Source organism: Rana temporaria, chromosome 5 (genome assembly GCF_905171775.1).
Source record: "Rana temporaria chromosome 5, aRanTem1.1, whole genome shotgun sequence".
NCBI classification, from domain to species: Eukaryota; Metazoa; Chordata; class Amphibia; order Anura; family Ranidae; genus Rana; species Rana temporaria.
Genome location: NC_053493.1, coordinates 251,629,101 through 251,645,853, shown reverse-complemented (window position 1 = coordinate 251,645,853; position 16,753 = coordinate 251,629,101).

Below are 16,753 nucleotides of genomic sequence, written 5' to 3'. Positions count from 1 at the left end.
GCATTGTCGCAGAGCAAAGAAGGATGAACGTCGTGTAGTATAGTGTGAAACCGGCCTCAACCTCTACTCTTCACCAAGTTTTATTGTTTTTACCCAGCTGGGTAATAAAGAGCACAGAAAAGACACCTGTTGTGTGCACATTCCGTTACTACAACTTTCTACAACTTTCACCAACCACCCCTAGACGGCAGAGGAACACGAGGTAACATGCCACCCGAAACAAACCAGCAGCTCCTCCGGGGGTAGTGCTACACACATATATATATATATATATATATATATATATATATATGTAAGAAGGCTGGCCGCAGGCCAGCCTGTATTTGTGGGAGGAGTCTGAGGCTATTTAAGACTCCCTCCCTGTCAGGGCTGGGTCGCCGTAGATTTCTGGGTAGGAGGGGGGCGTGTCATATCAGCATCAGCAGACGCCATTCAGCCGTCGGATTTGGAGGAGGGAGGGGTCGTCCGCCCGCCCGCTCGCTAAATGGCTGCTCCACATGTGGATCTGACCCACCAGCGTCTCTCTGGGCCAGTACCTGGCGGTATGGGGGGAGCGGGAGCCGCCTTCCACCCTGGGCTATCGGCTGCAATTCTCCGGGTACACGAGGGGGGCTATCCAACCTCCCTCCCACTCCTCCGAGCACACACCGGCGTGTTGCTGGGGCCGTCCGCTCCTCCTCCCTGTCAGTTCTCAACTCACGCTGAGCGAGGGAGGGGGGGGGGAGCCATCCATGCGCCGCAGGTCTGTTTAGGGGATTGTTTCCTTCCCCCGGGGTCCAGATCTTTCCACCTATCTGCCTGCCTGTATCTCCAGCCGGTCAGACACCCTTCTCCCGCCGCCGGCGGTCACGTGGTTTCTCCGGTGCTCGTCCGGGTCCTCCTCTCGCACGGCCCGCCCGCTTGTTTGTCCACGTGCTCACTGAGTAGCATAGGGTTAGCTATAACTGTTATATCGTATGCAGTATGAAACCTGTAATGGTAACACACAGGGAACATGGTAGTCACGCATGCACTTCACATCCAGCTCTGTATTCACTACTGTCAATGTGTCATGCTTCTCCCCCTGTCTCAGGTTCTGGTTGCTTTATGTTTTCATGCCTTCATGTTTCTCATGCGACATTGTTTCTCTTGCGACATTGTTTCTCATGCGACATTGTTTCTCATGCGACATTGTTTCTCATGCGACATTGTTTCTCATGTGACATTGTTTCTCATGCGACTGTTTCTCATGCGACATTGTTTCTCATGCAACCACGTTTCTCATGCGACCACGTGTCTCATGGTATTTTCTCATGTGGCTACGTTTCTCATGCGATTTTGTGTCTCATGCGAGTTGTGTCTCATGGTATATTCTCATGCGGCTACGTTTCTCATGCGATTTGGTGTCTCATGGTATTTTCTCATGCGGCTACGTTTCTAATGCGATTTGTGTCTCATGCGATTTTGTGTCTCATGCGATTCTGTGTCTCATAGTATTTTCTCATGCGACTACGTTTCTCATGCGATTTTGTGTCTCATGCGAGTTGTGTCTCATGGTATTTTCTCATGCGGCTACGTTTCTCATGCGATTTGGTGTCTCATGGTATTTTCTCATGTGGCTACGTTTCTCATGCGATTTTGTGTCTCATGCGATTTTGTGTCTCATGCGATTTGTGTCTCATGCGATTCTGTGTCTCATGGTATTTTCTCATGCGACTACGTTTCTCATGCGATTTTGTGTCTTATGGTATTTTCTCATGCGACTACGTTTCTCATGCGACTACGTTTCTCATGCGGTTTTGTGTCATGGTATTTTCTCATGCGGTTACGTTTCTCATGCGATTACGTTTCACATGGTATTGTCTCAATGTGATTTCGTGTCTCATGCGATTTTGTGTTTCATGCGATTTTGCGTCTCATGAGATTTTGTCATGCGGTTATGGTTCTCATGCGATCACGTTTCACATGGTATTCTCATGCGATTACGTTTCACATGGTATTTTCTCATGCGATTTTGTGTCTCATGCGATGTTGTCTCATATGATTCAGTGTCTCATGCGATTTTGTCATGCGGTTACGGTTCTCATGCGATCACGTTTCACATGGTATTTCTCATGCAATTTTGTGTCTCATGCGATTGGTCATGCGATCATATTTCACATGGTAGTTTCTCATGCGATTACGGTTCCCATGCGATCACGGTTCTCACAGGGGGGGGGGTTTACATTCATGTATGCCATTACATTTCTGTCCCTGGTTTCGGTTTTTGCGTTGCTGTCCCTGGTTTTGTTTTTGTCATTACGTTTCTGTCCCTGGTTTTCATGGCGTTTCTCATGCGATGACGTTTTTCATGGCGTTTCTCATGCGATGATGTTTCTCATGACGTTTCTCATGCGATTACGTTTCACATACGATGACGTTTCTCATGCGATTACGTTTCACATACGATGACGTTTTTCATGCGATTACGTTTCACATACGATGGCGTTTTTCATGCGATTACGTTTCACATACGATGACGTTTCTCATGGTGGTTGCTCATGCGATGACGTTTCTCATGCATTCACGTGGCTCATGGCATTTTCGTATACGTTACGGTTCGCATGGTAGTCGGTCATTTGGTGACGTTTCTCATGGTAGGCGCTCATGCGTTTCTCATGGTAGTCGCACATGCAATTACATTGCTAGTATCATGCGTTTCTGCCCCCAGGTTTACTGTCATAGTGTTCGGGCCGCACGATTTCTGTTTCAACATTTGTCATTACATATCTGCCTCAGTGTTGCAGGCGCAGCTTTCTCTCATACCATTCATGCCCAGGTTTCTGCCAGATTTTGCCTCAGCGTTCCAGGCTGGGGTTTCTATCATACTATTCTGCCTCAGGTTTCCGTCATTACGTTTGCCCCAGGGTTTTGCTGTCATAGCGTTTCTGCCCCAGGTTTTTGCTGTCATAGCGTGTCTGCCCCAGGGTTTTGTTGTCATAGCGTTTCTGCCCCAGGTTTTTGCTGTCATAGCGTGTCTGCCCCAGGGTTTTGTTGTCATAGCGTTTCTGCCCCAGGTTTTCGGTCTTAGGGTTTCTGCCCCAGGTTTTCGGTCTTAGGGTTTCTGCCCCAGGTTTTCGGTCATAGGGTTTCTGCCCCAGGGTTTCGGTCATAGGGTTTCTGCTCCAGGGTTTCGGTCATAGGGTTTCTGCCCCAGGGTTTCGGTTATAGGGTTTCTGCCCCAGGGTTTCGGTCATAGGGTTTCTGCCCCAGGGTTTCAGTCATAGGGTTTCTGCCCCAGGGTTTCGGTCATAGGGTTTCTGCCTCATGTTTCGGTCATAGGGTTTTCTGTCCCAGGGTTTCGGTCATAGGGTTTTCTGCCCCAGGGTTTCGGTCACAGGGTTTTCTGCCCCAGGGTTTCGGTCACAGGGTTTCTGCCCCAGGTTTACTGTCTTAGCGTTTCTGCCATAGCTTTTCTGCCCACGCTTTCTGTCTTGGCACTGCGGCCCCCACGCTTTCTGTCTTGGCACTACGGCCACCCGCGCTTTCTGTCTGGGCACGGTGGCCCCCACGCTTTCTGTCTGGGCACGGTGGCCCCCACGTTTTCTGTCTGGGCACTACGGCCCCCACGTTTTCTGTCTGGACACTACAACCCCCACGTTTTGTCTTATTTCTGTCTGTCATTGCGTTTCTGTCTCAGCATTTCAGGTTCAGTGTCGCTCTCATACTATTTATGCCCCAGGTTTTTGTCTTTGTCCATTTATTTTTGCCGCAGCATTTAGGTTCAGCGGGTCTCCCATACCATTTCTGCCCCAGGTTTGCCATAAGTTTTCAGTCTCAGCATTACCGTTGCCCCCACAATTTCTGTCCCCCTCAATTTCTGTCATAGCATTTCTGCCCCCACGATTCCTGTCTGTGTTTGTTTGTCTTGGTGTTGTCATCTCCGTGGTGACCATGTCTCATTGTACTTTGTCCACGTTGCATCTGGGTTGTTTAGCTAGTGCTCACATCTCAGGATCTGTCACGTCTTCAGATTCTTACGGGCTGAGGTTTTCGTTTTTAATTGATTGTTGACCACAATCTTCTCGCCTGTTTACATACGTCATACGTGCACGTACATTCATTACACCTATACGATTACCCACCACCGTCCGTGGGTACACTAGCCTGGAGTGTTCAGTTAAATTGTCTGTCTCTGCGCGGCAGGTTACTCAGGCTCACATACCAGTCACACTGGGTGGGGGTGTCATCGGGGTCTTTCATGCGGAGCGGTCTTGATGTTCTGCTCATACGTAGGTAGGCTCATAGGGTGTTGTTGTTGCATGTCTGTTTTCTGTCTTGTCTAGGTTGTGTCTGCGCACCCCCAGTTCCTGCTCTTCCATTTCTGCCGGTCATTTCATCATCCCTTTGGGTCCGGTCTAGCAGACCTTCTGGTTTACGTCTGTGTCATGGGTGTTCCTTGTCGGAGGGGTGGTGGAATCTCCCATCCCCGATTCTCTGACGTCCCTTCTATGGGTACTTTCAGCCAAGGCTATCAGGTAGGAATGGGTTTCGTGTGTTGACATGGTTCCAGGTTAGGTTGCTGCCGTAGCGCATGGGCCTCGTCCTTCTGCTCCGTCAAGTTATCCATTAGGTATCCAGCACTTCAGGCTCCTGCCAGTTGTCAATTTTTGCAACTCTCCCGGTCACTTTCCATATCAGCATGGGTAGGCCAGGGGTTGGGGGGTTTCCTCACGGAGCCAAGTCTGGCGTCCGGTTGTAGTATTCATTGTTAGGCATGGTTGCAGGGGCGTCTCGGGCCAGTTCTGGTTCAGTTGCCCCAAGTATCCTTGTATCATTAATGCTTCAGGCTTTCGGCTGGCTTGTCGCAGGCAGCAGGCTCTAATCAATCTTTCTCGGGGCATTGGTCGAGTTCAGGGGCTGCTTCACGCGTTCGGCAGGGGCTTCCTTCTTTCACAGGTCATGAGTCAGTAGCTTCTCCGGTCACAACGGCTTCTTATCAGGTATGCATACGGTTGTCATCCGGGTGCGTGCTGCTTTACTTCTTGGTCGCTCATCTACCCCTCTCCACCTATATATGGGTCTTTTTGCCCTCTTTCAGGCGTACCTACGGCGGGCCAAAGGGCACAATCCAGGCCATTGGTTATTAGGGTTATCGCATCCCTTACTCGAAGACTTGAAGACTCTGATTACAAGTAAGAAGGCTGGTCAAAGGGCACAATCCAGGCCATTGGTTATTAGGGTTATCGCATCCCTAACTCGAAGACTTGAAGACTCTGATTACAAATATATAGCGCCTAAAAATAGCGCCTAAATACTGCCTGAAAAACTCCTGCCCAGCCTTCTCAATGTGAAAGCCCGAGGGCTTTCACACTGAGGCGATGCGCTAGCAGGAGAGAAAAAAATCTCCTGCAAGCAGCATCTTTGGAGCGGTGAGAGGAGCGGTGTGTATACCGCTCCTTCACCGCTCCTTCCCTTTTTAAAACATGGAAAAAAAACATGGAAAACCGCGGTAATACCGCCCGAAAATGCGCCTCTGCAGAGGCGCATTGCGGAGCGGTATTAACCCTTTTTCGACCGCTATCAGGGGTTAATACTGCACCGTTAGCGGCCGAATCCTGCAGCAATTCCGACGGTATAGCGCCGCTATTTTTAGCGGCGCTATACCGCCACCGCACCTCCACTGCCCCGTGTGAAAAGGGCCTTAGACAGTATTCTGGCATTTTAGCGCCCGAAAACTGCCTCCCATGCTGCCCGAATATAAAAGCCTGAGTGCTTTCACACTGAAGTGGTGTGCTTGCGGGACTTTAGAAAAAGTCCTGCAAGCAGCATCTTTGGGGCCCCTGCCCATTGCAATGAATGGGCAGCGCTTTCAAAGCGCCTGAAAAGCGCTTCCGAAACACTGCAACATGAGCGTTTTTAACCCCTTCTTCGGTCGCTAATGAGAGGTTAAAAGCGTCCAGCTAGCAGCTCATGTGACCATAGAGGGTGTACACACAGTGGTAAATGACAGCCAAGTCCCTCCTCCATGTCCACTAACCAGCTAAACACAATGGGGGTGGGAGATGACATGCAGATTGATGGAGGACTCCCCTGCCTCATATCTAAGACACAGGCTGGAAGGGCATGACACAGCCTGTGACTGGCAGAAATTCGCCCACACCATGTTATTTAAACAAAATAATAAAGATTTGATTTAAAATATACTGTATATTTGTATGACAATTTAAAACAGTTTATTGATATTATTTATTAATTTGTACTCTGCATCCCAAAGGCTGTTTTTGTTTAATATGTGACCAGCAACAGGAAACTAGAAGCTCCTCCTGCTTTGGTTTCCCTGCAGACATGCTGGGAAAGATCTGGGTCATGTGACAGCTGTATATCCATTAGAAAACAGGTAATTAGATTAGGTTTTTTTCCATTAAAATAACGACAGTGCCATTATCCACATACAGAAAAAGAAGGGACAATGTAAATTAAACAGAGTGTTTTTTTAGTAGTATAAATTTAAAGTGGAGTTCCCCCCAAGCAATTAAAAGTCAGCTGCTACAAATACTGCAGCTGCTGATTTTAATATAAGGAAAATTACCTGTTCAGGGATCCAACAATGTCCTCACCCTAACCGTTCCTTTATCAGCCTTGCAGCTTCACAGCTGTTTTCCTACTGTGCATGCACGAGCCAAGCTGCACCTTGTGAATGGGTGGGGCTCTGGTTTAACCACTTCCTGCCTGGCCTATAGCAGAATGACAGCCGGGCGGTGGTTCAGTTATCCTGACTAGGCGTCATATGACGTCCAGCATGATAAATTGCCAGCGCGGCGATCAGTGGTGCTGTGTGTCACTCTGACACACTACATCTCCGATCTTGGTAAGAGGGTTCCTTACCACATGATCAACTGTGACCAATCACAGCGTGAACCAGGAAGTGCCGGTAAATGGATTTCCTCGGTTTGCGCTGACAGGGAGAGCCGATCGGCTGTTCATTATCAGTGCAACCCCCATGAGAGGTGCCACAACAATGCCAATCAGTGCCCATCAGCTGACAGTCAGTGCCCATCAGGAATGCCTTTCAGGGCCCATAACAGTGCCAATCAGTGCCCACCACAGTGCCAATTAGTGCCCATCAGTAACAACTGTCAGTACCTCATCAGTGCTGCCCATCAGTGCCATCTATTAGTGTCCATAAGTGCCACCTGTCAGTGCCAATCAGTGCTGCCTATCAATGTCGCCTGTCAGTGCCACCTATCAGTGCCGCCTATCAGTGTCCAATGCTGCATATCAGTGCTGCCTATCAGTGCCCATCAATTATACATATCGGTGCCACCTTATTAGTGCCAACTCTTCAGTGCCCGTCAGTGAAAGAGAAAACAACATTTTATAACAGAAACAAAGAAGAACATTTTTTTTTTAAATGTTGTTGTTTTTCAGTTTGTTTAGCAAAAAAAAAAAAAAACCCAGTGATCAAATCCCACCAGAAACCAGAAAGCTCTATTTGTGGGAAGAAAATTATAAACATTTGGTTTGGGTACAGTGTTGTATGACAACGCTAAAAACTGAAAATTGTCCTGGGCAGGAAGGGGTGAAAGTGTCTGGTATTGAAGTGGTTAAAGTAATACAGCTTCTTCAGCTCACACTAGACCTAATGAGCATTTACCTTGCAGCATAAGGAGGAGACCACTGCAAATTTTTTTTACCTCCATCCAGAGTTGGGCTTTAAAGCAACCATACAAGCAAAATAAAAATAAAGATTGTTTTTCTTTTAATAAAATGTTTTCCTATTTAACCCCTTTTTAGCTATTGGTTATCTATAATAAGCCCCCAATTAACTCCTTCTTCCCTTAGCTATTTTTCCTGCTTATTTTTTTATTCATTCTATGTTCTGTTTATTAGTATTTTTCCAACCATCAATACTTAAACTCTTTTTTTTTATTATTATTATTTTTATTATTTGTCTCTGTTTTGTTTGTTATTTTTAGTGTCTACTCTACAAGAATCATAATTTCAGTGTCTTTTTTGAGTGACTTCTCCAATACATGATAAAACCACTACCGAAAGCAATGCAGGCTTACCGGAGCGTGTTGATTTAAGATGACATATGCCACCGAAAGTCAAGGGAGGCTTATAATGACTGATGTCATATACGATCCAAGGCAGAGTAGTACATCAACCGATCATCGTATCCTCTATGAAATAGGTGGATGGAAAGAGACTGGATACTATGCTGACGATAGAGTCCCCAGGCTGGTTATCCCGTTTAAAATGGAATTATTTAATTACAGCTATAAAACTTACATTTAGCTGGAGTTAAAAGCACTTTGTATACAAATGGGGCAGCAGTGGAGTCCTCCCAACGCGTTTCGTGGTCATAGCACTTCGTCTGGAACTCCATCTCCTATCTCCATATAACATTAACACGCTGTGAGGAATAACCAGTCTGGGGACTTTATCGTCAGCATAGTATCCAGTCTCTTTCCATATGTCATCTTAAGTCAACACGCTCCGGTAAGCCTGCATTGCTTTCGGTGGTGGTTTTATCACGTATTGGAGAAGTCACTCATCTCATCCATTCACTTTTTCACTAGATTGACTTTGTTTTGGTTTATGTGAATATTTTCATCGAACTATTGTTGATTATATCACTTTTTGCGCTTTGGCACCAACCAACAGGCGCAACAGTTCACACTGCACCACGTGCCCAGCGGCACCATATTTATTTCCTGCAATATGGGACTTGTATGTTGTTGATGCACATTCTGTTCATAATTGTTATGTGTTTCACATTTTTTGGCAATTGATTTTCATTATTGACACTCAGTTTGAGCGCTACACATTTATTTTCCTTTTCACTTTTTGCTTTTTATTCAAATGAGCCGTGTTAGCAGCTTCCATTCACTTATTATTGGCAGCGCAGGGTATCCACCTTTTTTTACTAAAGTGTGTTCTAACTGTAGGGGGAGGGGGACTCACAAGGGGAGGAGATCAATGTGTGTTCCTCTGTACTGGGAACACACATCGGTCTCCTCACCGTTGACAGGACATGGATCTGTGTGTTTACACACACAGATCCATGGTCCTGCCATGATTGCGGGCAATCACGGGTGCCCGGCGGACATCGCGGCCTCCATGCACGAGCACCGGGTCCTGAGCAATGCGGCACGGCGCGCGCACGCTGCCGGCTGCACGCGTGCGCCCCCTAGCGGCCGGCAATGCAAGGACGTCATATAACGTCCAGTCTGAAGGATGAAAGGTCCCTGCCGACGTCATTTTACTATGACTTGGTAGGGAAGTGGTTAACCACTTAAGACCCGGACCAATATACCTGGCCCCAATTGCGCGGTCGTGCGACGTGTCTCCCAAACAAAATTGGCGTCCTTTTTTTCCCACAAATAGAGCTTTCTTTTGGTGGTATTTGATCACCTTTGCGGTTTTTATTTTTTGCGCTATAAACAAAAATAGAGCGACAATTTAAAAAAAAAAAAGGAAAATATTTTTTACTTTTTGCTGTAATAAATATCCCCAAAAAATATATAAAAAAACTTTATTTTTTTCCTCAGTTTAGGCCGATACGTATTCTTCTACATATTTTTGGTTAAAAAAATCGCAATAAGCATTTATTGATTGGTTTGCGCAAAATTTATAGCGTTTACAAAATAGGGGATAGTTTTATGGCATTTTTATTAATACATTTTTTTTTACTACTAATGGCGGCGATCAGCGATTTTTTTTCATGACTGTGACATTATGGCGGACACATCGGACACTTTTGACACTATAAAAATGCACTGATTACTGTGAAAATGACACTGGCAGTGAAGGGGTTAACCAGGAGGGGGCGCTGTAGGGGTTAACTGTGTTCTAAGGGAGTGTTCTTACTGTGGGGGAGACGTGGCTATGCGTGTGACGTCACTGATCGTCGTTCCCTAACACAGGGAACAGACGATCACTGACAGCCGCACTAGGGAGAAGGTTTGTTTACACTCACTTCTTCCTCTCTGTGACCCGATCGCGGGACACTGCCGGCGATCGGGTCCCGCGGGCGCGGTCACGGAGGACAGGACCAGCTAGTGCATTTCCTTCGATTTGCCTTCTAAATGTTTTTTTTTCTTTGTCTGAATTTCTCACTTCCTGTTTCTCCTCAGTAAGCTTTCCCCCGTCATTTGACTGGGGGTTAGTCAGCTAGAACAGCTTACTGAGGAGGAACAGGAAGTGAGAAATTCAGACAAAGAAGAAAAAACATTTAGAAGGGAAATCGAAGGTAAGTGAACCAACAATGCACTAGCTTAAAGGAACCTATTTAGAAAATAAAAAACAACAATTTACATCCCCTTTAAAGCTTGTGTACTTACTTTGTGAAGATCCACACACATTTACTTCCTGGAATTCTGTAACACATATTCCGTATACCCTGACACTGCTGTGTCATACTTTTCACAGAACCTGTCTTGTTCTGTGCTCAGAGCATGAGAGGAGGAGTTTTAGGAGGCGGGGTCAGTACAGGAATCGCTGCTTGCAGGCAGCAAGGTACCATGGGATATGTAGATAATCAACAGAAGAGAAGTTGCAAAGCATGCATGGAATCCAGAAAGAGACAGCCAGTAGACAGGCAGGTCACTGGCTGAAGAAGGAACCAATGAGCTGTTCGGAAACGCGTCCCGCGTCCCGCCTCTATGACACACTTCCTGCCCTTTTCCTGTTTGTGTTCCATGCTGGTTTTTGTCTCGCTTCCTCTGACATCATCCCCAGGCTCCATCACCATTGTGTTCCCTAAACACTCACAGCACAAATTGGCTGTCATCTTGTGGACTTCCCTGGAAGCTTTATCATCAGACTGGGACTGCCCTGCCACTGGAACATCTTCTGGGCACACTTACCTGCTACATGCCTGCTTCATCCACCATCTTGTAAGTGTTTTTAACCCCTTTAGGGGATATTAAAAGCTTTCTATTTCTGCACTTAGAGGCGCCTTGTTTGTTTTTCAGTAGACAGGCAGAACTGACAACATGAAAGGAGATTTTTTTTTGAGTAAGTTTATATTGAATTATCAAATATAACTATTATTTGTATTACTATTATAATGCTAATTTTATAAAATAAAATATATATGTATGCTGCTATCATAAAACTCTTTAAGGCCCCTTTCACATTGAGGAGTTTTTCAGGCGGTATAGCAGCGCTAAAAATAGCGCTGCTATACCGCCTGAAAAACTCCTGCCCAGCTACCTCAATGTGAAAGCCGGAGGGCTTTCACACTGAGGCGATGCGCTGGCGGGAGACAAAAAAATCTCCTGTCAGCAGCATCTTTGGAGCGGTGAGAGGAGCGGCGTGTATACCGCTCCTTCACCGCTCCTTTCCATTGAAAACAATGGGAAACCGGGGCAATACCGCCCGCAATGTGCCTCTATAGAGGTGCATTGCCGGCGGTATTAACCCTTTATCGGCCGCTAGCGGGGGTTAATACCGCACCGCTAGCGGCCGATTCCCGCGGCAATCTCGGCGGTATAGCGCCGCTATATTTAGCGGTGATATACCGCCACAGGTCCAATGTGAAAGGGGCCTTAAGCAAATCCAGAGCTGAGCTGGTAGTGCACTGTAATAAGGACACCTGTATGTATGTGTGTGTGTGTATGTATATGTATATATATATATATATATATATATATATATATATATATATATATATATATATATATATATATATTCTCACAAAAGTGAGCACACCCTTCACATTTTGTAAATATTTTACTATATCTTTGTAGCGCTCACCCCCGAAGGAGCCGCTGGTTGATTTTGGGATTGGCTTACTAAGTTACCCTGGCGGTGTCTAGGGGTGTGAGAATAGCAATAGAGAGCGAAGGTCCAGACAGCCAATAAAAGGGTTTTCAATGCTTTATTGTCCAGGCCAAACACGACCAACATCAACATGAATTGGGAAGGTCAAGGTTGATGAAGGAAAGAGAAGAGATATCAGGCCTGGATATTAAATGGAGCAGTCAATACTGCTCTGTATCGTACCAATTTTTGTAACTCGTCGCCACTCTACTTGGAGTGGGTAAAGTGCCCCCGGACAGACCCCTATAACAGGCCTGGCAGCCGAAGCATCACTCTGCACTAGCTGGGAGGAACACGTCTCTCTCACAGACCCAGCTCTAGGGCCTCTGCCACAGGCCAATTTCAATAAAGGACTTAGGTGAATAAAGAGAGCGAATCCTCCCAGTAGACTTTTCCTATATAGGCCCCCGGATGACAGCAAGCATACCTGTCAGTGGTCCGGACGCCCGATCCCAGACTGGGATTCTCTCAACAGGTCATGGAACCCAGCGAAACACTGGGGTCCCTTTTCTCCTCAGGATGAGGTTCGATGCAGTTTTCAGCTTTGGCCAGGTGGGCCGTGCTGGCGGGGTCCATGGATGCGCGTACCCTGAAGGTGGATACCGCACCTGGAACGGGGACCCCGCGAAGACTTCTCAACACATGACCCCTGTCACAGATATACTCTCCCCCAGCATGCCCCGCGAGGGAAAACTCCTCTAATTGGCTGCTGGGGAAAACTTGCTCTGCCAGAACCCCTCTGGCGCCAACTGCCAGCAAGGGGTGGTATTGCACCCCTTGACCACAGACTGACCCAGTGGACATTCCTGGAATGACAGAAGTCCCAAATTTAGACAAACCACGAATGGGAGCAAAGTAACTCTCCCATTCCCCACTAACTTTAGCATAGTGCCCATGCTGAAAGCAAGGGGGCGCTACATCTTTTATGTGACAACACTGAAGAAATGACACTTTGCTACAATGTAGAGAGTGTACAGCTTGTATATCAGTGTAAATTTGCTGTCCCCTCAAAATAACTCAACACACAGCCATTAATGTCTAAACCGCTGGCAACAAAAGTGCAGGGGCGGTGCTACCACTAGGCAAACTAAGGTGCACTGCCGCCAAAAATGCAGCCAAGGACACCGATAGGGCAGTACAGCGGTCCTGCTGTAAAATGATAATTATATTTTCCTTCAGGAGGTGAGGAGCAGAGAGGGACTCTTCTCTTAATTTTGGCTGCAGGCGGCTAAATTTGCACTCCGTTTTGCAATGCTGATCAGTGGTGTCCGCAGTTGCTCACAGCCTTTCACTGGCGGAGTGATTATACCTTCCTCCACTGATGATGGCGGAAGGCGGGCTGTAGACCAACGGCAGGAGATGATGCAACAGAGAGGTGGCTTAGGGCACAAGGAGCAATGGGAACCCAGTGCACAGGCAAGCTCACAATTATTTTTTTTGACGCACAGACAGTGATACAGCCATATGCTGTATACAGACAGACATACAGCACCTTCTGGACTGTGTGATCATCATCATGATAATGATGACTATCACATAAGCACAGTGAAATGCTTCCTGTAAGTTTTTATGTACATTTGTGTTTGAGCCACACTTTTACTGACCCCCAACCACTCCTCATTATGCTGCAAAGACACTGCTACCGTAGTAAAAGTGGCTCAGCTGCCCATTTTTAATGTCCCTCAAACACAAGTGTAAATAAGACATAACAGGAAGCATCTTATTGAGTGTGTGTAAATCTGACAGGCTGACTGTCAGGTGGAAAATATCCAATAGCTGTGCAGCCTCCAGATTGCCTCCACACCCCCTATGTTCCCTGCCATGCTTCCCAGGCTCCGCACTCCCATCAGCGAACCTGGAACCGGCATGGTGGATGCCCCTGGAAGAAGGTAGAGAGATCAGCGAAACACCTGTTCACTGATCTCCCTTTTCTGGAGTGGAGTTTTATTTTTATTTGGGGGTTCAAGTAGCTGGTCTTGCCTTCCGTTTGAGGATGCCCCACAGATGCTCAATAGGGTTCAGATCTGGAGATATGCTTGGCCAGTCCATCACCTTTACCCTCAGCTTCTTTAGGAAGGCAGTGATCATCTTGGAGGTGTTTTTTTTTGGGGGGTCGTTATGTTGGAATACTGCCCTGCGGCCCAGACTCTGCAGGGAGGGGATCATGCTCTGCTTCATTATGTTACAGTACATGTTGGCATTCATGGTTCCCTCAATAAACTGCAGCTCCCCAGTGCTGGCAGCACTCATGCAGCCCCAGACCATGACATGCAAAGTTGAGTTAATGCTAAATTTCGGACTCATCCAACCACAGCACTATCTCCCAATCCTTCTCTGAATCATTTAGAAGTTCATTGGCATGACTGTACATGTGCCTTCTTGAGGAGGAGGACTTGCCATGTTTGGAGGAAGAAAAATTCTGACTATGACCCTAAAAAAACCACCCCTACAGTCAAGCACGGAGGTGGAAACATGCTTTGAGGCTGTTTCTCTGCTAAAGGCACAAACTGACTTTGCCGCATTGAGGGGCCAATGGATGGGGCCATGTATTGTAAAATCTTGGATGAGAATCTTCTTCCCTCAGCCAGAACACTGAAGATGCGCCGTGGATGGGCCTTCCAGCATGACAATAAACCAAAACATACCACCAAGACAACAAAGGAGTGGCTCAAGAAGCACATTAAGGTCAAGGAATGGCCTAGTCAGTCTTCAGATCTTAATTCTATAGAAAATTTATGGAGGGAGATGAAACTTCGAGTTGCCAAGAGACAGCCAAGAAACCTTAAAGCAGAGTTCCACCCAAAAGTGGAACTTCCGCTTAATCCACTCCTCGCCCCCTTAGGCCCCATGTGCGAATGAAAAAGGGACATACATTGGTCCCTATGAGATCGCGGGTGTCAGCGGATGAACATTCGCTGACACCCGATCTCGCCCGCTTCCACATTCCTCCGATTCTGCAGATGGAGGAAAACACTATTTTTCCTTCTGTCTGCGGATCGGATCGGGTGAACACGGACAGACGGTCCGTGTTCATCCGATTCCCCCATAGGGGAGAGCAGAGAACCGCCCTGTCATCTGCCGGCTCAGCAGGGATCAACGGAGCGATCCCTGCTAAGCAGGCGGAGGTTCACGGGGCGGATCATTACTGATCCGCCCCGTGTGAAAGGGCCCTTACATGCCACATTTGGCATATAATTTTTTGGGGGGAGGGGGGGCTTCAGTAGGAGTGGGACTTCCTGTCCCACTTCCTCCTTCCGCCCAGGGACTGCTTAGGCGATACGTCATAACGCCTACGGCAGCCCCTCCCTGTAGGCGATCGCCTAGGACACGTCACAGGTCCCAGGAGATCGCCTGTCCACTCAGGGAGTGCTGCGCGGTTTGCGCATGCGCAGTGAGTGCCCAGCCGTGAATCTGAAAGCTGTCACGGCCGGGTGCCCACAGTTACAATGGAGGCGCCGAGAAGGGGGGAGAGGAGCCAAGCTCCGTGCGGCGCGGCGCTGGACCGTGGAACAGGTAAGTGTATGTTTATTAAAAGCCAGCAGCTATACTTTTTGTAGCTGCCGACTTTTAATAAACATAAAAAACGTCTGGAACTCCCCTTTAAGAATTTAGAGAAGATCTGTAAAAAAGAGTGGACCAAAATCCCTCCTGAGATGTGTGCAAACCTGGTCACCAACTACAAGAAACGTACATCTGTGCTTGCCAACAAGGGTTTCTCCACAAAGTACCAAGTCATGTTTTGCTTGGGGATCAAATACTTATTTTACTCACTGAACTGCAACTCAATTTATAACATTTGTATCGTGTGTTTTTTTTTCTGGATTTTTGGTTGATATTCTGTCTCAATCTCTTAAAATACACCTATGATAAAAATTATAGACCGTTCTTTTTTTGTAAGTACAAAATCTACAGGGGATCAAATAATTATTTTCCCCACTGTATATATACTGTATACAGTATTTATATATTTAATGCCAAAGTGTTGTGAAAATCGGGCCTCATTCACACTGGGTGATTACATCCGTGCTTTGTGCAGGGTTGTTGTCACGCCGGAAGTCGCATTGTTATCTATTGGGATGCAGCAGCTGTATGGACACAACCACAGCCCCTAATGTTATATCCATGCCGGTGCGGGTGGAGTTCAGGGACATGTCGCTTTGTCCCAATAGACATGAATGAGACTGCGCACACAGGGATGTATAGAATTCTTGTGCATCCCTGTGCAAACTTGTGTTGCGCCCAATGTGCTCGTCATACAGATGCAGCCAGAGGAGGCTCAGGAGCCGAGGAGGAGAGGAGAGCCGCCGAACCGAGCACCGAGAGGGGATGTGAAATGGCGCGCCGGGCGTTATTGTAATTCCCACCTTCTGACATCGCAGCAGTGCCTACGATGAACGTCACACGTCCCGGATTGAACCAGTGGGACGTCCATCATAGGCGCTGCAGGCTCCAGAAGGCGGGACCTGCTGTGTCTCTCGGGCACACTCGGTGGCGCTCGGCAACAGAATGGTCCCTGCTCGGCGGCGCTCGGGGCTAGTAATTAAATACTGCATGCCCGAGACTCTGGGCTTTTCAGCGACCCATTCAGGGCTCCAGCCTCCCCAGCCCACCCCTAACGACGCCCCTGGTGCGCAACTATGACCGACCTTTCCATCCACCTTCTCCATTCGAAAAAGCCATACTACAGCTTCTATAAATGGAACACCATCAATTAATGCGGGGTGGATAGATGATTGAAAAGTCTGCCATCTACATTTAAGGATCCTGTTTCATTCATAACGGCTGTGGTACCAGGTTTTATGAATGGAGGAGCTGGGCAGGAATATTTGGGCACTCTTTATCAGTGCAAATCAAGCTCCCTCAGTTCTATTAAACCCCTGATGGACCAGAAAGGGAGAAAAGGATTGATGGAGGACAAGATCAAGGAAACTGGGAGCCAGCAACACAAGGGACACATCACATT